This window comes from Melospiza melodia, chromosome 14 (assembly GCF_035770615.1).
Source record: "Melospiza melodia melodia isolate bMelMel2 chromosome 14, bMelMel2.pri, whole genome shotgun sequence".
In the NCBI taxonomy this organism is placed as follows: Eukaryota; Metazoa; Chordata; class Aves; order Passeriformes; family Passerellidae; genus Melospiza; species Melospiza melodia.
This window is the reverse complement of record NC_086207.1, coordinates 19350819-19371882: the sequence shown is the minus strand read 5'-3', so window position 1 is coordinate 19371882 and position 21064 is coordinate 19350819. Positions and strand designations below refer to the sequence as shown.

Genomic DNA, 21064 nt, shown 5'->3' with positions numbered 1-21064 from the left:
GCCCTCTGGGGAAGGGGCAGCCCCTGCCCAGCTCGGGGTGGCAGCAGCAATGGGGACACTGCCTGTGGGCACGGGACCTCATCTGCTCTCACTGTCCCTTTCCCACCCTCTGCACTTCCTGCTGCCTTGGGAGAGGAGTGAACTTTTGTTCTAATTTTACTCGGGACTTTGTAGGAAGATCAGCCATGGGTTCTTGGTGTGCAGCCAGCAAACACCCATGGAGACATGCTCAGAGCCTGGGAGGCATCCTCCAGCCCAGACACCTGGCTGTGAGCAGCAAGGCTGCCACCAGAGAGCTGTGCCATGCTGAGCAGCCACCAGAGAGCTGTGCCATGCCTGAGCAGCCACCAGAGAGCTGTGCCATGCTGAGCAGCCCCTGCTCCAGTGGGGAGAGCTCCCCTCAATGCAGGCCACTGTCTCTGGTGGCCCCAGAAGCTGTGGGGACGTGTCCTGGGCTGGAGCCACGTCCCAGGATGTAGCAGCTCAGTGCTGGCTCTGCCATGCTGGGGACAGCAGGTGGGACATGTCCCTTTCAGTCCTGTTTTGAGCAGTGTGAACTCTGGCACGTGAGGTTTTATCTCTGAGGACACACGAGACTCCTCCCCGAGCCCAGCTCTAATTCAAACACTGGATTAAGGAGACGGGAAATGTTTTCCTCTTTTTCAGTGTCAACCTGGGCTCCCCAAACAAATCCCCTGCAGTCAGCAGGACTGGAGAGGCTGCCTGGGGTCAGCTGCATCCACGAGCCCAGGGAGAGCAGGAGCAGCCAGGGAACAGCAGCCGAGCAGGGCAGGCAGGGGCTGAGCTCACTGTGTGCCCTGTGAGCTGCTCAGGAGCTGGGACAGCGCAGTGACCGTGACACACAGACCTGCAGGTGCTCTCCTGTCTCGCTCCAGCCCTGCCAGAAATCGCCCTTATCTGCACAAGCCCCGGGTCCAAGCCCTTGAAGTCGTGGCCAAGAACTGCGGCGTGGCTGTGGGCACGGGGGCTGGCACACGGGGCTGGTGCCCGCTCAGCCTGGCAGGGGCAGCCTCTGAAGAGCTGCTGAGCACAGGCAGCACCTTCAGCGGCCTCACCCTGCCCTGGGTGCCCTGGGTGCCCTGGGTGCCCTGGGTGCCCTGTCACCCACGTGCCATGGGAACAGGGCAGGAAAGGGGCAGCACCTTGGAGGGAAGCAGCAGGGACAGCAGCAGCAGGGACAGCAGAGCCCACCCCTCACAGGGAGCAAACAGTGCCTCAGCTCCTCCCTGCAGAGCCAGGAGCCTGCCCAGGGCATTGAGGGATAAACCTCCATCCCCTCGTGCTGCAGGCACTGCCCCAGAGCAGCCGGCAGAGTGGGGCTGGCAGCACAGCAGCAGCAGCAGGAGAACTGCTGAGAACACCCAGAGCTGCTCCCACCAGCCCTGCCTCGGCCACAGGGCAGCTTCTCCCTCCTCACCCTCACCGGGACTCGGAAAAGGAAAGAAAATCCTCGGGCAGGGGTTTTGCAGAGTTGTCTGGGCTTATCAGGGCAATCCGTAATCACAGACTGCTTCAAACGGGGATTACAGCCCTGCAGGGAGACGGCAGCGTGTCCCTGGGACGGGCTGGCACCAGGGGTTGGCACTGGCTGGCTGCTGTGGCACTGGCTGCTGTGGCACTGGGCTGCTGTGGCACTGCTGCTGTGGCACTGGCTGCTGTGGCACTGGCTGCTGTGGCACTGGCTGCTGTGGCACTGGCTGGCTGCTGTGGCACTGGGCTGGTGTGGCACTGGCTGCTGTGGCACTGGCTCCTGTGGCACTGGCTGCTGTGGCACTGGGCTGCTGTGGCACTGGCTGCTGTGGCACTGGGCTGGTGTGCCACTGGGCTGGTGTGGCACTGGCTGCTGTGGCACTGGGCTGGTGTGGCACTGGCTGGTGTGGCACTGGCTGCTGTGGCACTGGGCTGCTGTGGCACTGGCTGGTGTGGCACTGGGCTGCTGTGGCACTGGCTGCTGTGGCACTGGCTGCTGTGGCACTGGCTGGTGTGGCACTGGCTGCTGTGGCACTGGCTGCTGTGGCCAGCCCAGAGGGATGAGGGATGAGTGGGGACAGCCTGGCTCCAGCAGCAGGGAGGAGGGCAGAGGTGGGAACGGAGGAGACAGCTATAAATAAGTGTAAATACAGCAAGGAGGCACCTGGCCAGAGCCGTGAAGGTCACCAGAGTGTGTGCCAGCAGATAAGCAACCCCCCTGCCCAGTGGCATTTGACAAAATGTCACTGTGAATGAGGGCGAGGCGGTGTCGGGTTGTGCCTCGGCCCTGTCCCCCCTGACACCCCCATATTTACAGCCTGAGAGCCCCCAGGAAGGTCCCTGGAGGTGAGGGGACCCTGCCTGCACCCACAGGGAGCACAGGGCCCTCACCCCCTGCCCAGGCTTGGGGCAAGGCCCTCAGGAACCTCCCGGGCTGCGCAGAGCAGGGACACCTCTCTGTCCTGCCAGCCACGCTGCCCTCTGCCCCCTGTTAATTTTTAATTACTTTTTTAACCTTCTGCTAATCCGTTTTAACGATTCAGCCCGGCCAGCAAGAGGCAAAACCTCATTTAAAACCTGGGCTGAGCAAACAGCAGCTCCTTCTTCCTCCTGAGGCACCCCAAACCCAGTTCTGCCTGTGGGTGCAGCACGTGGGAGCTGCCCACGCCGTGCCAAGGCAGCCTGCACTCAGAGCTTCGGCCCAAAGGTTGGACCCGATGGCCTCACAAGTCTGTTCCCACTGAAATAATTCTGTGATTCAGTGGCACACGCGGAGCAGCTGCACTCCCAACACAGCCTGAGGTGTGCTGGGTGGGAAAAGGGGGTGCTGGGTGGGAAAGGAGGGTGCTGGGTGGGAAAAAGGGGTGCCCAGTGCCAGGCTCTGAGCCCCAGGCTGAGCACAGTCTCACTCCTTGACTTTTGCCTTACACTGGAAGGTGTAATTAAGATCAACCAAGAGATGCCAGTAATGGGAAATATTAAACATTAACCACAAACAATAAACATGAACTTGCCAGGATAGCTTTGATATGCAGGAAAGATGGAAGAAATTGCACTGAACTGTCCTTGAGTCACAGGACAGAAGAAAGGAGCCTGAGATACTGGTAATAATGCCCTGGATAAACAACACTCTGCTGGAATACTTCAAACAAAGGTGTGTCTGCTTTAGGAAGAAGGGCACAGCAAAGTGTAGCACAGGTTACAGAGCTGCATGGGCACACACACTCAGCTCATTTCTTCAGGCTCCAGATCACAGAGTCCACTTTGGTTCTGCCTGAGCTCCAGGACCAGCCCAGGGCTGCAGCACCCACCAGGGAGCCCCTGCAGCCACCACAGACCCCAATGCAGCCCCACAGACCCCAAAGCACCCCCACAGACACTAAAGCAGCCCCCACAGACCCCAATGCAGCCCCACGGACCCCAATGCAGCCCCACAGACCCCAAAGCAGCCCCACAGATCCCAATGCAGCCCCACAGACCCCAAAGCAGCCCCACAGACCCCAAAGCAGCCCCACAGATCCCAATGCAGCCCCCACAGATCCCAATGCAGCCCCCACAGACCCCAATGCAGCCACCAGAGACCCCAATGCAGCCCCCACAGACCCCAAAGCACCCCCACAGACCCTAAAGCAGCCCCACAGACCCCAATACAGCCCCCACAGACCCTAAAGCAGTCCCCACAGACCCCAATGCAGCCCCACAGACCCCAAAGCAGCCCCACAGACCCCAAAGCAGCCCCACAGATCCCAAAGCAGCCCCACAGTCCCCAGTGCAGCCCCATAGATCCCAAAGCAGCCCCACAGACCCTAAAGCAGCCCCACAGACCCCAAAGCAGCCCCACAGACCCCAAAGCAGCCCCACAGTCCCCAGTGCAGCCCCATAGATCCCAAAGCAGCCCCACAGACCCCAATGCAGCCCCACAGACCCTAAAGCAGCCCCATGGACCCCAATGCAGCCCCACGGACCCCAGTACAGCCCCAGTGGTGCCAGCACAAGGCAAGGGCAGGTGGTGCCCGTGCAAGGAGCAGACAGAGCAGAACAGGCTGTTCCCAAGGAACACCTCCTCTCTCAACACCACCTAATGGAAAGAGCCCTGTGTGTGTCCCTGTGGGCAGTGCCAGCACCCCTGGGCACCCTCAGCGTGCTCAGAACCGGGACAGCTTCACCCTGCAGCGTTGGCTGCAGCCAGCCTGGCAAACCCCACCCACACCAAACACACCTGTGCCAGTGGCTGCTGCCAGCCTGCCCCTGGCACCAGCTCCCTGCCACCCCCCGATGGCATGAGCCAGGCAGGGCTGAACTCGGCTGGGGTTTTCTAGGAAATTCCTTTTTATCTCCCCAAAGCAAAGGCAGCAGCAACGACACGGGCACGGGCTGGGCACACAGCACAGAGGGGACTGAAATGGGACAGCAGCTGCCAGCCCTGCCAGGGGCAGCCCCGGGCTGTGGGACAGGTAGGGAAGGAGCAGGAGCAGGAACAGGAGCAGGAGCAGGGGCAGGAGAAGAGAAGGAGAAGGAGAAGGAGAAGGAGAAGGAGAAGGAGAAGGAGAAGGAGAAGGAGAAGGAGAAGGAGAAGGAGAAGGAGAAGGAGAAGGAGAAGGAGAAGGAGAAGGAGAAGGAGAAGGAGAAGGAGAAGGAGAAGGAGAAGGAGAAGGAGAAGGAGCAGGCAGGGCTCCCCCAGCACCCCTCTCCTTCTGTGAGGGGCCCTCCAGCCTGTGTGGGCCAAGGACAGGGCAGGAGGTGGCACAAGCCCTGCAGCCCTGAGGGGGTCCCAGTGGCACTGGGAGCAGTGGGGACCGTGGCTGAGGCACTGAAATTGCTGGGATGGCCCCACTCGCACAGCACTGAGGGCAGGAGAGGCTGTGCAGCCCTGGGGCCAGGCTGGCAGCACAGGGGCCCGGCTGTGCCACGATGGGCACAGGCCTGACTCACCGAGGAGCTGACTGTTAGCCAGCTCTGCTGGTCACAAGAATTCCCCTCGATGCCAACTGCCCCCTTTGCAAGGAAAACATGAGGGGGTGATTATTTTCAGAGCTTCCTCTTCTGATGTCCCTGCAGCCGGCAGCCTCGTGACTGACGTGGGCACAGGGACCCCAGCGAGCAGGAGCAGCCCTGGCCCTGCCCTGGGGAGGTTGGGTGCCCAGCTCAGGGGCTGGCAGGGCTCCACCAGGCCCTTTGTGCCCAGGCTGCAAACATCCATGCTGCCATGGCACAGCCTGGCACACCGAACCCCAGCCCAGCTCCAGGGCACTGCTCACCCTGGCACCGGCAGCTCCAAGAGAGGGAGGCATCAGCTGTCCCTCCACTGCCACACAGAGCTGTGGTGGCACCCAGGGGCAGGCAGAGCCCCTGCCCATGGGCACATCACTGCCTGGTGCCACCCAGGCCAGCCACAGCCATGCTCCCCACTCACAGGCACGGCCTTGGCATCTCCCAGGCTGCCAGGGCTGCCCTTGGCATTCCAGCAGCCACAGCCTGGGAATCCCTGCAGTGCCTCAGCCTCCCTGCCCAGCTGGGCAAGGGCTGGCATTGCCAGCACATCCTGGTGTCACCCCGTGTGACAGGGCTGAGGTCACACCGTGTCACACCGGGCCCAGTCCTGCCCCTTTCCCAGCTGACAAGGAGCTGGGGAGAACCTGTCACCCCCTGCCCGCTGTCACTGTCACCCCTGCCCGCTGTCACCCCCTGCCCGCTGTCACCCCCTGCCTGCTGTCACCCCTGCCCGCTGTCACCCCTGCCCGCTGTCACCCCCTGCCCGCTGTCACCCCCTGCCTGCTGTCACCCCCTGCCCGCTGTCACCCCCTGACCCCTGTCACCCCCTGCCTGCTGTCACCCCCTGCCCGCTGTCACCCCTGCCCGCTGTCACCCCCTGCCCCCTGTCAGCCCCTGCCCGCTGTCACCCCCTGCCCGCTGTCACCCCCTGCCTGCTGTCACCCCCTGCCCGCTGTCACCCCCTGACCCCTGTCACCCCCTGCCTGCTGTCACCCCCTGCCCCCTGTCACCCCTGCCCGCTGTCACCCCCTGCCCGCTGTCACCCTCAGCCTGGTGTCACCCCCTGCCCGCTGTCACCCCTGCCCCCTGTCACCCCCTGCCCCCTGTCACCCCCTGCCCGCTGTCACCCCTGCCCGCTGTCACCCCTGCCCGCTGTCACCCTCTGCCCGCTGTCACCCCCTGCCCGCTGTCACCCCCTGCCCGCTGTCACCCTCAGCCCCGTCACCCCCTGCCTGCTGTCACCCCTGCCTGCTGTCACCCGCTGCCAGCGCTGTCCCCATCCCCTGCAGCACACCCTTCACCTCCCCGGGCACAGCAGCCCTTCCAGAGCTGGCTGATCTCTGCTGAGCAGCAGGGACTGCCCGCACAAGGTGTCCCCTCCCGGCAGGGCAGGCCCAGCTCCTGCTGCTCCTGGGGGGGCTCAGGTGCCCCTGCCATGGGAGGCACCGCGGGCTGGCACTGCGGGTGCCACCGGCAGCCTCTTAGTGCTAATCGGGCCGAGGCAGGAGACGGGGAGGGTTCAAGCCGGGGTTAAGAAGGCACAAGGAGGATCTTCCTGCATTAGCCTGACCTCCCAGGCAGCCCAGGCACAGCCCTGCCCCGCGGGGGCTCAGGGGCCAGCACAAACCCTCAGTGGGACCCTCCAGAGCCCCGCTGCTGCTGGACACGGGCTGAGCTGGCCCTGCTGCCAGGGGGCTGTGGGAGCCCCCTCTGTGCCCAGCTCCCATGGGAAAATGGAGTTTTCAGCTGGATGCGTGAGGATGCAAACCCCTGTGAAAGGGGAAAAAACATACAGATCTGTCCTTACCCCCCAACCACCCAGATCTGTCCTTAGCCCCCAAACCACCCAGATCTGTCCTTACCCCCCTAAATCACCCAGATCTGTCCTTACCCCCCTAAATCACCCAGATCTGTCCTTACCCCCTAAACCACCCAGATCTGTCCTTACCCTCCAACCACCCAGATCTGTCCTTACCCTCCAACCACCCAGATCTGTCCTTACCCCCCTAAATCACCCAGATCTGCCCTTACCCCCCAACCACCCAGATCTGTCCTTAGCCCCTGCCCAGCCTGCCCAGGTGTGCCCAGTGCAGCTGGAAGCCCCAGCCGTGCCAGGTGGGTGGGTGGGCACTGCTGGCCACCCCTCACTGCTGCACTGCCCATGCCAGCTCCTGCTTGCGCCCTGCACAAAGCTGCACCCTGCACCTCCCTGTCCCCATCACCTGGGCAGAGCAAGAGCTGAGTCCCCCCCTCTTCTGCTCCTGAATCAGGGGCTCCCTCTGCTCCCCCATCCTGCTACACCCAAATAAATGATTGCCCATTTTCTGCAGGTGCCCTGGCCAGAGGGGACTGTCACCACCCAGTGTGGTCACCTTGTGGTCACCTCGTGCCTCTGCTCTGACCCCTCTGTGCCCAGAAAGCTGCTGGGGAGGGGCAGTGCTGCCAGCTGGTATTTTCCAGGTGGGCACCAGGAGTCCCTGGCACGAAGTGATTCTCAGTGTGGACACCACCCCAGTTCTGTGGGAAAGGTGGGAGGAGAGCAGGTCCCAGCAGGCCTGGGGATGCAGGGACACCTCCCAGGTGGATGTGGAGCTGAGAGCCCTGAGCAGCAGCTCGGGGCAGGCTGGGCACACAGAGCACAGCCTGTTTGCTCTGGGCATTTCCTGGGGCTGCTCAAGGCTTGGCTGTGTCCGGGTCTGCACCTACCCTGCCAGGCCAGTGCCCCAGGGCTGGGCTCTGCCCCTGCTCTTTGGCTCTGCGGGAAGCAGTTCTGGGAGCCTGGAGCTGCTGCTGCCAACCTGCTTTCCTCGGGCTTCCTACTCTGCAAACAACTGACTCACCCTGGAAAGAAACAGCTCCGAGATCTCCAGATAGAAAACCTCTAGGAGGGCAAGAAGCTCCTTCAGGAGCACATGCAAACCCACATCCACAGAGCTTTGTTCTATTCCAAATTCTCTCCTGTGAGGGACCACACCTTTCCCCTCCCCAAAACCCCAGGCAGGCTCCAACATGGCATGAGAGGAGGGGTCTGGCCGCTCCCTGCGGCAGCAGCTGGGGCCCCTCTGCTCCTCCCAAACCAGTTGGGGGCCCCTCTGCTCCTCCCAAACCAGTTGGGAGCCCCTTCTCTCTTCCCGAACCAGTTGGGGTGAAGCCCACAAGCTCAGGTTCTTACACTAAACCAGATCCTTTAATTGCTCCACGTGCTGTGCCACCCTGGCCTGAGCTTGCCTGCCCCCAAGCCTTGTCCCCCCTGTTTCTGACCCCAGCTAATCCCGGGATCAGCAGGAAGCCAGAGACCCCAGGGCAGGCTGGCCTGAAAGCCAGCCCCGAGCTCTGGCTGCGCCAGGAACTGCTCTGAGCCAGCAGCCACCCCTGGGCTGGCACCATCAGAGCCAGGGAAGGCACCTCCAGCCTGGCAGTGCCCCATGCCAGCAGGTCTGAGCCCGGTGCAGGGCTGGCAGGGGTTAAGGCTGCCCGGGCTGGCTCGGTGTGCCACCTTCATGCACCCTGCATGGCCCAGAGCCTGGCAGCAGCTCCCCAGTCATGTGAGACGAGAGCAGCTCCAGCTGCCAGCCCTGCCTCGCTCTTATCCACCCGCTCTTATCCATCCCCGTGCCTCTGCTGCCCCCCTGGCAGGGGCTGCCATGCGGGGACGTGGCAGGAGCCCTTGGCAGAGCCCGCAGGGTCACCTTGGAGGGTCCTGCAGGGAGGCAGGGCAGCGGGACAGGGCTGTGCTCGGTGTGGCACCGAGGGGACACTGCTGGGCCACAGCCCCACAGCTGGGGCTGCACTGGAGGAGAACTGGCAGCCCTGCCCCTGCCAGCCCGGCAGCAGGGCACAGAGGGCACGGTGGGCATGGCGGGCACCGGCCAGGCAGCCCCTCAGCCTGCCCAGGCAGCCCCAGTGCCAGCCTGGTGAGCAGGTGGCGCCGTGCGTACCCAGAGCTGGCCGAGCCACGCTGGGTTATGCAAACCACAACAGGAGCTGTTTCAACTAGTTGGACTCCTGCCTGGCAGTCAGGTGCCTTCCTCCTCCTCCTCCTCCTCCCGAACGGCTGCCAGGGCCCTGGGCAGCTGCCCAAGCTCCGTGGGTGCCTCTGTCCCCACGCTGCTCTGGGCGAGGGGCTCTGGGGTGCCCCGGGATGCGGGGGGCAGGCGGGGGCTCACTGACCCCCAGCACCAAGTGCTGCTCTCCCCCAGCTCAGCCGTGAGCCAGCCCTGCCAGTGGGCTGTCCTTGGGGTGCCCTCAGGTGTCCTGCACTGCCAGGGCACAGCTGGCACCACGGGCAGGCACGGGGAAGGCCGTGAACCTGCACGGAACCAGGGAATGCTTTGCACTGGGAGGGAACCTGAAAGGTTTTGTTCCACCTTCCACAGCCCAGGGCGCTCCAAGCTCCATCCAGCCTGGCCCTGGGCACTGCCAGGGATCCAGGGGCAGCCCCACGCCCACGGTGCCCAGCTGGGAGCAGGGATGGGGGGCTGTGCAGGCAGGGGAAGGGGCTGTCAGCCCCAGTGCTGCTGAGTTTTACCCAGCACTGTGCTCACCTTGCCATTTCCCATCCCTGGGAAGTGCAGAAACACAAGAAAACACTTTCTGTGGAAGGAAGGGTGCAGGGAAAAGGTCCGCAAAGGAAGCCTGGGCAGAGCCGGTCACATTCCTGTCACCAGCTGTCCCTGCCACACTCACGCCTCATGGCAAGGGCTCAGTGTTGCCTTTGCCTGGAGAAACCCTCCCCGGCCAGGAGGAGCCAGCAGTGGACAGCATCTGTTCCCAGCACCCTCTGACATTGCAACACTCGGGGAAAATCCCACATGCGAGCACCAGGAATCCTCATCATGCAAATCCTCGTTCCCAAGGCAGTGCAGCCTGGCACTCTGGGCTGCCAGGAAAGCACAGCCTGGCCCTGCACAGGGCTCTGGGCACAGCACTCCAGCTCTGCTGGAATTTCAACACGGATTCCCAGGCACCCCCAGCTCCATCAGAACTGCCCCCCGCCCAGCCCAGCTGCTCCTGGGGGATCCAGGGACCACAGGGGCCAGCAGCTCCATGGGTGACAGCTGTCCTGCCTGGGACACGGGTGACGCGGGGCTGGGCTGGCACAAGGGATGGCTCCATCCCTGTTTGCTTTACTACAAAATTCTGTGCAACAAAATAAAGCCTTTGCCAAAGGAAAGGGGCCCCGGGCCAGCTCCTTCCAGGGCTCCCTGGAATGCTCTGCTCTGTCATCCCTCGGTGGGCGCTGACATTTTGGGCAGGTATCAGTTTTTCTGTCCAGGGTGCTTTTCCAGCTGGATGTCTTTGATGAGCTGTTCTGCAGAGGTGGCATGGAGCAGGAGGAGCAGGGAAACCTGCCTGTGGTGAATGGTAAAACCCTCTGGCAACGCCGTGACGCTGCTCCAGACACAGGGGCTAAATTTAGACTGCTCATTTATTATCCTGCAGCTGCTGCCTTTGGTGTGAGAGGAGCCAGGGGCTGCGCTGATGCTCCCCTCACCCATGGCTGGGGCTGCCTGGACACAGCCACAGGCTCACACCGGCTGCAAAGCATAAAATAATGCACAAACCCTTTCCCTGGGTGTCTCCTGAGAGATGAGACTGAGTCCAAATCCCCCACCCTGCATCCCACAAGGGTTTACATGTGCTGGCATGAGCAGTCCTGCCTGCCTGGGAAGGGGGTCCCCTGCTCCTGGTGAGGGTACCCAGGTTTCTGCCAAAGGATGGGAGGCTTTCCTGTGGCTGCCCCACTGCCAAAATCAGGGATCTTCCTCAAGCGAGCCAGCCACAGCTGGAGCAGAGAGGCAGGAGGGGCAGGGAGCCACGGGTGCCTCCACCTCCTCTCCTCTGGCATGTGCAGCACAGACAAATCCTGGTGTGACCCCGGTGCTTGGCAGACAATGCCCTGCCTGCAGTGCCAGGGAGACAGCAAGTGCAGCCAGGCTGAGCCCTGGCACCGTGGCTGCCTCGGGTGAGGAGCCATCCCCGGGCTCTGGGGGCAGGGAAGCCACAGGGAAGCCACCCATCCTTTGGCAGGAGTTCTGCCTGCCTCCAGCAGCACATCTGGGACAAAGGGCTGAAAGGAGGGATGGCCAGGGAGCCAGGCTGGGCTGTGGCCCAGCTGGGACTCACAGCAGCCATCCCCCCACTGCTGGCACCGAGTGCCACTGAGATGGGGCCAAGCAGGACAGAACTCCAGGCATCCCATCCTGCTGCATCCATCCCATCCTGCTGCATCCATCCCATCCTGCTGCATCCCATCCTGCTGCATCCATCCCATCCTGCTGCATCCATCCTGCATCCATCCCATCCTGCTGCATCCATCCCATCCTGCTGCATCCATCCTGCATCCATCCCATCCTGCTGCATCCATCCCATCCTGCTGCATCAATCCCATCCTGCTGCATCCATCCTGTTGCATCCATCCTGCATCCATCCCATCCTGCTGCATCCATCCTGCTGCATCCATCCTGCTGCATCCATCCCATCCTGCTGCATCCATCCTGCTGCATCCATCCCATCCTGCTGCATCCATCCTGTTCCATCCCATGCTGCTGCATCCCATCCTGTTCCATCCATCCTGCTGCATCCATCCTGTTCCATCCATCCTGTTCCATCCATCCTGCTGCATCCCATCCTGTTCCATCCATCCTGCTGCATCCCATCCTGTTCCATCCATCCTGCTGCATCCATCCTGCTGCATCCATCCTGTTCCATCCATCCTGCTCCATCCATCCCATCCTGCTCCATCCATCCTGCTGCATCCATCCCATTCTGCTGCATCCATCCTGCTCCATCCATCCTGCTCCATCCATCCTGTTCCATCCATCCTGCTCCATCCATCCCATCCTGCTGCATCCATCCTGCTGCCATCCCATGCTCCTGTATCCATCCTGCTGCATCCATCCTGCTGCATCCATCCAAGCAGGAGGCTGGCATGTTTAACCCGGAGAGTGTTAAGCCATTCATCATCCCTGCTGGACCCACAGCAGCACCAGTCCTGCCCCCACCCTGCTGCTGGGATCTCTGAAGGGTGTCCCAAGCTGGGGGCTCTGCTGGGGCTGCCTCATCCTCCCTGGGGACAATGGGTGGCAGCAGCAGAGGCAGCCTGGTGCCCGCTGTGCCAGCTGCTCGGGAGGGGACTGGGAACCTGCCTGGCACTGGTGCTGCACCCACCCTGTCACAGCTGGGCACTGGAGGGGGGGACACAGCCCCAGGAGCATCCCCCAGCAGGGACAGAGGTGACAGTCCCTGCCCTGAGCCTGGTGGCTGCAGGGACATTGGGGACACGAGGGATGTCACACCTCAGGCTGCTGTCCCCACACAGGGACAGGCACGGGGCTCATGGAAAAGCCACTTGGAATGACAGTCCTTGGCCCCTCAGTGTTCCCACTGCTCCTGCCACTGACCCACGGGGACCACAGCACCAAAGACTCCCTGTGCCTTTTGGGGCTGCTCCCCTTTTCTCCTCATTCCTTTTTCAGGCACCATCCTATGCACGGACTGTCAGCAACCCAAAAAATGCCCAGATGTGGTCCCTGGGTGACCTCCTCCTGCTCCCTGTGCTGACATGTGCTGAAGCAGCACAGAGGGGACACAGGGACACTGTTTCTGCCTCCCCCTCGGCTCCAGAGGCCTTTCCCCTGCTTTCCCCCAGGTCAGGAGGGGCACCAACCCTTGGGCAGTGGCTGGTATTTGGGTAAGAGGCCACACTGGGGTACAGAGGCAGCAGCACGCGCCGCTGCTGTCCCGACACACACGGGGCTGGGGCTGTGCCTGCCCATCAGCACAGGCTCAGCAACTCTCCCACGGCCACCAGCAACACCCCCGGGACCCCAGGGACCCCCAGGCCAGCTGTGAGGGGTGAGAGGCAGGGCAGGAGCTCAGTGGGGAGCACAGCCTGCCTGCCCGAGGCTCTGCCCCCTGCGCTCCCTGAACTGCTCCCTGCACTGCTGTTCCCTGCTGCAGGAGTGCTGCTGCCCTGCTGGGAGCAGCCTGTGCCCATCGTGGACACTGTGCCACAGAGCTCCCCTCTGCCATGCTCCTCACCCTCCTTTGGCTGCCAGCTCTGACCCTCTCCCACCTTTCCCACGGGAGGATTTCCCAGTGCCTGCCAAGGGATTTGCAGGTATAAAGTGCCCACTCAGTGCCCGAGAGCCGCTGGCATCCACCCTGGCAGACATCCAGTGCTGTCCTGGAGAAACATGGGCAAAAATCTCACCCTGGCACTGCTGAGCCCAGCCATGGCAGCCCCTGGCCCTGGGCATCGCCCCTGGCGAGGGGCACGGGGCCCGTGGGGGGAGGCAGTGCCCGGGCAGCCCGAGCAGGGCACATCCAAAGAAGGAAAAGAGTTGGATGGATGCAGGAGCAGGCCGGGCTCCCTGGCCAGCCAGCCCATACTGTAAAAGGAGTGGGAGCAGGGAGTGCACAGCCCTGGCTCCAGCAGTTTTAAGATGGCTGTGAAGCTGAGAGAAGGAGAAGGAGGAGGAGGAGGAGGAGGAGGACATTAACCCTCCCAGCACTGCGCTGCAGCCACCAGCACTGCAGGGAGATGAATGGCAGCTTTCCAGAGGCTCCACTTAGCAGTACATGGATTGGGGACCACTCAACTCCCACCCAATAAAATCCAGCTGCTGATGCTTTCGGGCCTGGCAGGGCCGAGCTGGGAGATGCTGACCTCAGAGAAGCTGTGGGAAGGAGGAGCAGAAAGAGAAGGAGGAGAAGGAGGCACATGACAAATCAAGGACCCACCACGGGACAGGACATTCGGCAGGACCTTAAAGGTCCCTGCAGTATGGACTCCCTGAAACGATGCCCTTCCACTTGTGCTGCCCCCGGGGGCTCAGCACACCAGAGGGGCAGGAAAGGGGCACCCCTGGTGCCACCCTCTGGGTGCCTGCATTGCCAGCCCTTGCTGGCTGCTCAGCAGGGAGCAGCAGAGCCAAGTGACCACTCAGCTTCCCTGCTCTTGTCCCTGTGGACACTCACGTGAATATTCACGTTTTTCCTGCTTAATGTTTTCCTTTAAAAACATCGGGCTTGGCCCTCCCGGAGCTTTTCTGCAGAGCTGCAGCCTCTGAGGAGCAAAGGTACCAGGCACTTAACAACAACTTCCCTTCTCCAAAGTTTTAATTGGTCATTGACGTCAAGTGATTATTGAGAATTATTAATTAAGAAAGCATTTAAGAGCCTGGCTTTTGTTGAGGTTTTGCCGTTACAATTAGTTTATGGGCCAACAGGAGAAACATCAGCCTTTGCAGTCACTTGGAGTGCAGCAAAGTGCCCGTAATTAATTTCCCTTTCCGCAGCAAGTGCTTTGCTCTGACCTGCCTTGGGGACTCGCCTTTCTCCAGGTGTGCCAACCACAACAGCCCTGGAAGCACCCAGCCACAGGGACATCAGGATGGGAACACCGTGTCCCCTCCAGCCCCTCCAGCCGCAGGGATTGCGGCTCCTTTCGGGAAAGCATCCTGGCCACACGCCCTGATCCCGGGGAGGAGGCCACCCTGCCTTTGAAAGAGATTTTCTTTTTATCTCCTTCCTGCCCTGGAGAAGCAGCTGCCTCGCAGGTGCTTGGCACTGGGAGGATGTGCTTTGGCAGCCCATGCTTTCCAGGAGTTCCCTGAAGCCCCTCACACAGCGGCAGCACCCACCGCAGACAGCAGCAGGATGCTGGCGGGGTGAGCTGAGGCTGGAGAGGCAGGAGAACCCCATGGGAGGGCTCCAGGAACGGGGCTGGAGCAGTGCCCGCTGCTGCCTCAGTCTGTGCACAACATCAGGCTGCTCCCTGCAGCAGCAATTGCTGCCTCCCCACCTCTGCTGGGGCAGCACGGCTCCTCCTTCCCTGGGGGATCTGGGGTGCTGCTGCATGGGGGAGGCTGGGAGGGCTGCTGAGGGGCTGGCAGGCTGCAGGGTGGGAGCCAGCACAGTCCAGCCCTTCCAGAGCAGACTGCAGGGATGCAGGGATGCAGGGATGCAGGGATGCAGGAATGCAGGGATGCAGGAATTCAGCTCAGCCCTGCGCTCCCAGCCGGATGCTGCTGCTGCATTCCCTCACAGCACCCCAAGTGCAGCACCAGGAGGGACCAGCAGCCCCTGCTCAGCAACTGGGTCAGCTAAATATAAATGGAGCAGCCCCAGAACCAGGCACCTTCCTGCCTTGCATCACTGACACCCTAAAAACCACGGCCTGGGGACAGGGGCTGTGGCAGCTGCTGCCTCACCAGAGGCTCTGCTGAAGCTGCTCCTGTGGAGCCACTGCTCCAAGGGCTCCCAGCCTTGCTCCTGCTGGCCCAGGGCAGCCACCACGGAGCTGAGGGACCAGGTGGGACAGATGCCTGCAGGACAGGGGGACCAGGTGGGACAGATGCCTGCAGGATGGATGTTCCCAGGAGGCCATGGCTGCAAGCTGTGTGTGCACTCCTCCACACAGAGCAGGCCCCCAGGAGGGAGATTTCCATTTCCATTTATCCAAACCAGCCAGATCAGCTCCCAGGCACCAAGGCAAGCAGCTCAAACCCCTCATTAGGGCTGGGCAGATGCCTCCCAGCCCAAGGGGTGCAGGCATGCACCCACAGGTTTGGCTCCTAGGGTGATGTCCAACCCCTGGGTAAGAACATTTTGTAGGAAGACTCTGCAGCAGGATAGGTTAGTCCCAGTATCCCCAGTTTGCTGCACCCCAAGGGCAGATGCCACCCTCAGTACAGCCTGCCCTGTAGTTTGTGGGTGCAGTGGCTCTGGTGCTGGAGCCCAGGAGAGGCAGATTTGGGGTGCTTTGAGCTGCTCCCTTCACAGCCTTTTTGGCACCGTGTGAGAGAGGAGGGATGGTGCTCATCCTGCACCCCACACCCAGCCTGAACAGCCCTTTGCAGCCTGCAGGTCTCCAGTTGTCTGCAGCTGAACATCACCCAGCCCGGAGGGTTGGTTATTAGGGAAAAACACTTTAATGAGGCAGCTCATTAAAGGCAGGAACAGATTAACCCAGGAACCTGAGGAACTCGGTGACTGCCGAGTTCAAGAATAGGAGCAACAGGCCCTTCCCTGGCAACGGTGGGAGATGCTGCCTCAAAGCAGTGGGATGAGCCCTTGAATCCTCAAAGCCCTTTCAAAGCCCTGCACCCTCCCAGGAGCTGTGTGAGCTCTGGAGATGAAAGATGCTGGGAAGGGTGGACCACAGCTTGAAACCCATAAAAACACCCACTGAAATACAAGGGGAAAATACTCCATCCCCAATAGTCAACTCCACACACTGCCTCCTCCACTGATCAAGCAAAATCCCAGCACCAGTATGGACTTCCAGCAGGGATGCTCCAGGGAGAAAGCCTTTGGCAAGACACAACCCTGCTGCACAGGAGCGACGTGGGAGGAGAGGCAAAGCCAAGCAGAGTTCAGAGTTACGGTCAGCACAGAAAAATGAGCCCTGGAAAAGAAATCCAGCTTCATTTCCCACTACAGGGAAAGGTTTGCAGCTCTTCCCGCTCCTCAGGCAGAGGAAAGGCTGCTGAGTGATGGAAGCCCAGGCGAGTGGGGCACCTGGGGATGCCGGGGTTACCTCAAAGCCACTCCAGCAGCAGGGAGAAGAGTCAGGCCCGTGCCATGGCTGTTATGAATGAAGGTGGGAGCGGTGCAGCTAAAGATAACTTTGTGAGCAGGTACTATTAATAGCAATACTCTCGGGCTTTTGCTTTGTGCTTCCTGCGAGGCTGTGCGGGATGGAGGAGCTCTAATGCATCGGGCCCTGCCGTGGCTCTGGGGAAGGCCCCATGTGCATCCCCAAGCCCAACAGCAGGACCGACAGCCTCAAGGAACGGGGACGGGCAGAGGTGGCCGAGGCTGCCACCGGTCACCCGGCACCGGCAGCACCGGCCGGGCGCTGGCAGTGAGGATGCTGGCGAGGCTGCTGCCGTGCCGGTTTCCATGGCGACTTCAGCACTTGGCGCGAGATGGAGATGACGGGATCAGCCAGCGGAGTCACTGAGCGGAGCTGGCGTCCTCCGTCTGCCGTGGCCAGCGGCACAGCCCTGCCAGAGTGAGAGGCTGGCACAGGGCGCACGCCCGGCCGCCTCGGGGCATCTGGGTCCCCCTCCTTACAGAGCGTGTGGCTGCCGGTTGTCCTGGTGATGCAGAGCCCGCACATCCCATCAGCCCCTCCCTGGCACCTCCAGGAAAGCTCTGTCCAGGTCCTGACCCCAGCCCTGTGCTGGCCACTTAGCACACCTGGCACTGGAGCACCCCCATTCAGGTCTCTCCCCCATTTCCATTCCCAGTGGGGCTGTCCCCTTGCCACAGGACACACATCCCTTCACATCCCAGTTGGTGACATCAGGGCCCGCTGGCACAGCCTGGCAGGGTGGTACCCAGCTCCCCTCTGCAGCTGCAGGAGATGCTGCAGGCTGGGGCTGAGCTGGCACCGGGACAGCCCTGATCCTCACTGGCCCTTGGCCCCGCAGAGGCTTTCCCTGGCTTACAGGTAATCTAAGATCAAGCGCTCCAGCCAGCCGTGCCTGGGCAGACACACACAGACACCACGGAGCAGCGGGGAACTGAACACCTGCAGCATGTGACTCCCCAGCTGGCTCGGCCTCCCGGGCCCCAAAAGAGACCTCCCTGGGGACCCCTGCCCTCGCCAAGCCGCCACACCTGGCCCTGGCATTCCCAGACTGCTGGCAGGGAGCACAAAGGGCCGGGGCAGCAGGTGGGGGGCTGGGACCCCCGGCACCCGCTCCCGCCGGCGGGCAGGATCCTCACCACTCACCCTTTTATTCCAGCAGTGCAATTAGCCTTGCTGACCCCTGAAATCCTCAGCCTCTCTAAGCAGCCATGCATTAAATCCCGGATCCAAGAGTGGAAATAGACTTTGTAAAAGGCTTATGGCCCTATTTATTACATTTTACGCATGACGGAGCCGGACAGCGCGGCTGCGGCCGCACCGCGCCGAGGCAGCCGGACACACGGACGGGCAGGGGCTGCAGCAGAGCCCGGCCGGGTGTCTGCTCCTGGGCAGGCTTGTGCTGCCAGCCGAGCGCTCCCGCAGACGCAGGCCGGCAGGGATATCGATCCAGATGAAAGCCAACACCGCTGCCGGGCCGGGTAACCGTATCTGCCGCACATTTGTATTCCTCGGAGCAGGGCGGGAGGGCTGCAGCCATCTGCCAGGAGCCCGGGGATCCTGGGGACACTGCGAGCCCTCCACATAGAGCCCACCGTGCCACCTCCTCCCCTTCTGCTTCCTCTGCCTTGTCCATTCCACCTGCACCCTGCTAGGGCCCAACACTTGGGGAGTGCCCAAACAGGACCTGGCTGGTGCCCGCTGGGAGCTGAGGGGACACGGCAGCGGGGCTCACAAGGTTGTCCAAGGGCACTGCGTGCAGCCAGCGTGCAGGTGTTCGCTGACACATCCCCGGGGTCCCACGGTTCAGCCAGGTGGCTCCTGCCCCAGGGGATGGCAGAGGAGCCTGCACACCACAGGCTGCAGAGCTGAGCCGGGCACAGCGAGGAGCAAGGATGGGCAGCGGGGGGACAAGGTGTGCAGGGAGGCAGAGCCAAAAGCACACCAAAAGCACAGAGGCAGTGCTCAAACAGCTGAGGGACTCTCTGCTCTCCTGAAGAAAACACAAGGCAGCTCCTGTGTGTCTCCAATCCCAAGGAGCCCCTGCAGCAGCCCCAGACCAGGGAGCCGCTCTTGTGTCAGCCCTGCAAAGCAGGCAGGAACAGAGGGAACACAAGGGTGTCCTCTCCACACTCTCAAAGTGAGCCTGCTGCAGAGACTCCTGCAGCATGTATCACCGAGTCCCTGGAACAGCAGCACACACACACAGCCAGCCACTCCCCACTTCCTTGGAAGTGACACCCTCACTTGCAGGGCAGTTGGAAATGTTACAAGACAAAAGCAAAGGTCACCCTGTGCACCTCTGAGAAACTCAGCTTCCATCAATGCTTGGTGCAAGGTGCAAGACTGGCTGATGCCAGGGGGTGCACGAGAGGCCCCCCGTGCCACATGGTCAGACCCATCTCTTGTGCTCATCCAAAGGCAAAGAGCTCTGGTGTGTGTGAAGCAGCAGAAGTGGGTCCATGGGATGTGCACAGTGCCCGGATTCTGCCAACACCTTCATCTTGGAGGTGTGCACGCCCTGGTGCCCAGGAGGGTGGGTGTCCCTGAATGCCCATGAACATCCCTGGCAAAGGGAAATGGCACCTGTGGGGTGTCCCTCAGCTTGGCATTTCAAAGGCTTGGTCCCACACCTTTCCCTAAAGGTGCACCTTATCTGAGGTGCACCTATGGGCACAGAAGGACCCTTGCACTTCCCTGCCTTTCCACCCAGCCACGTTGTGGGGGTGATTCATCCCCAACAGCCCTCACTGATCACCCCGAGGAGCTGCAGCCCCACAGGGCCCTTGGGCAGGGCTGGATGTGGAGGTTTCACCCCGTAGCTCAGCTCTCCTTCAGTGCTTTGGAGCACAGATCCTCCCTCCACAGGGCACAATAACAAACAGCATGTTTGGGCATAGAAGGGCCCTGGCCTCAAAAAGGCATCGAGACATTTAGAAAAAACCCTGCAGTCCACATCTCCACAGGTTTGTGCTTCCCAACCCGGTCACTGCCGTGAGATCCCCGCTGACCCAGAACACTGCAAGCCCACCCTGATAATGGCAAGGGGAATAATCCCCCCAGGCCCCACTGAATGAGGTTCAAACTCCCCATAACACCCGTGCACAAAGGTCCCATACCCGCCAGGGCACTCGCAGGCTAATCCTCCCTCTGGAGAGGCTGCTATATTTAGGTATCTAAATGAGACAGAGTGGCTCTTTCCAAAAAAGAGTTCGTTTGGGTTACATAAATACAGAAAGAAACTTGAAAGCTGTATTTCCAGGTCCTTGCACTGCCATAAGTGAGAGGCAGAGATGAGGACAGTCTCCCCCTGATAATCTGCCTTTCATGTATTTTTGACTCAGCTGGATGTGCAGACGGGTTTGCAGCTCCTCTGGGCAGATGGGCAGCGGGCACTGCCGGACACTGAGGTGGACACTGAGAGGAGGCAGCCAGGGCAGGCAGACCCTCAGTTCTCCCCAGGGAAACCACTCTGCATCCCAGATGCCCTGGCAGAGGAAGGGAGAAGCCAGCACTGCAGGGAGGCCAGGCAGCACCACTCAAAGCACGGGCAGGAGGAGTCAGCAGGAATAAAGAAGTGAGCAGCTGCAGCCCTTCCCATCCCTGCTGTCCCAACATTTCCCCCATGACATCGCGCTACTCTCAGCCATCAACTTCCTTCCTGCTGCATCCACTTTCACATCCCAAAGCCTTGGAGAATTCCCAGGAGAACGTCCTGCACCTACCACAGCTCATCCCCAGCTCCAGTTCTGCTGATGGGATGGGCTGGGAATGGTCACCAGCAAAGCAGTGTCCCCCCAGAGCTGGGTGGCAACATGTACCGTGAGGGTTTCTGGGGACACGGGCCACGTGCTTTCATTTTCAAAATACATATAAATAGACATACTTATTCCTTCTTAAAAGGACACAGCAACAAGGAAAAAAAAAAAAGCAGCTCAAATACCGTCCAACCTTTCAGCCTGAGAAAACCACACAGTTCTCACAGGCTGGAGTTCTGTTACCTGGGAAATGGGTTCTAGCACTGGAAACCCGCATGCGCCAGCCTCCCTGTGGGGCCCACACAGAAACAGAAACTTCCTTTTTAAGAAAAAAAAATTGCATTTTTTTTTTCTTTTCATTATCAGCACGGTTTGGTCGTGACTGTGTGCAAGCCTGCTCGAAAGGAGAAACGATGCTGGTGGTTTAAATCTCCAGCTGTGCAGAGCTCTGGGGCTGATGCCGTTGGAGCAGAGGTTTGAAAATCCTCCTGCAGTGAAGGTGCAGGAAGGTGGCCCTGAGCCACACACACCTGGCACAGGCAGAGCCCCAGGTCCCCCAGCCCGGGGCAAAGGGAAGCAGCCTGGGTTTGCAGGGAGCCAACAGGAATGCAAAGTTTAATTAGCTGGAAGCCAAGGGCTGTGGAAGTTGCAAACATTTCCACTGAGGCAGGGAAGGTGCCAAGAAATCAGGGCTGAAGCTGGACAAAGTTCAGCCCTGCCG

General features: G+C 61.2%; 1 protein-coding gene across 1 annotated transcript in view; it reads right to left on the bottom strand.

The window, feature by feature from the left end:
* Window positions 1-21064, bottom strand: part of PPARGC1B (PPARG coactivator 1 beta) — a 49347-nt gene that overhangs the window by 20668 nt on the left and 7615 nt on the right. The window lies entirely within an intron of this gene.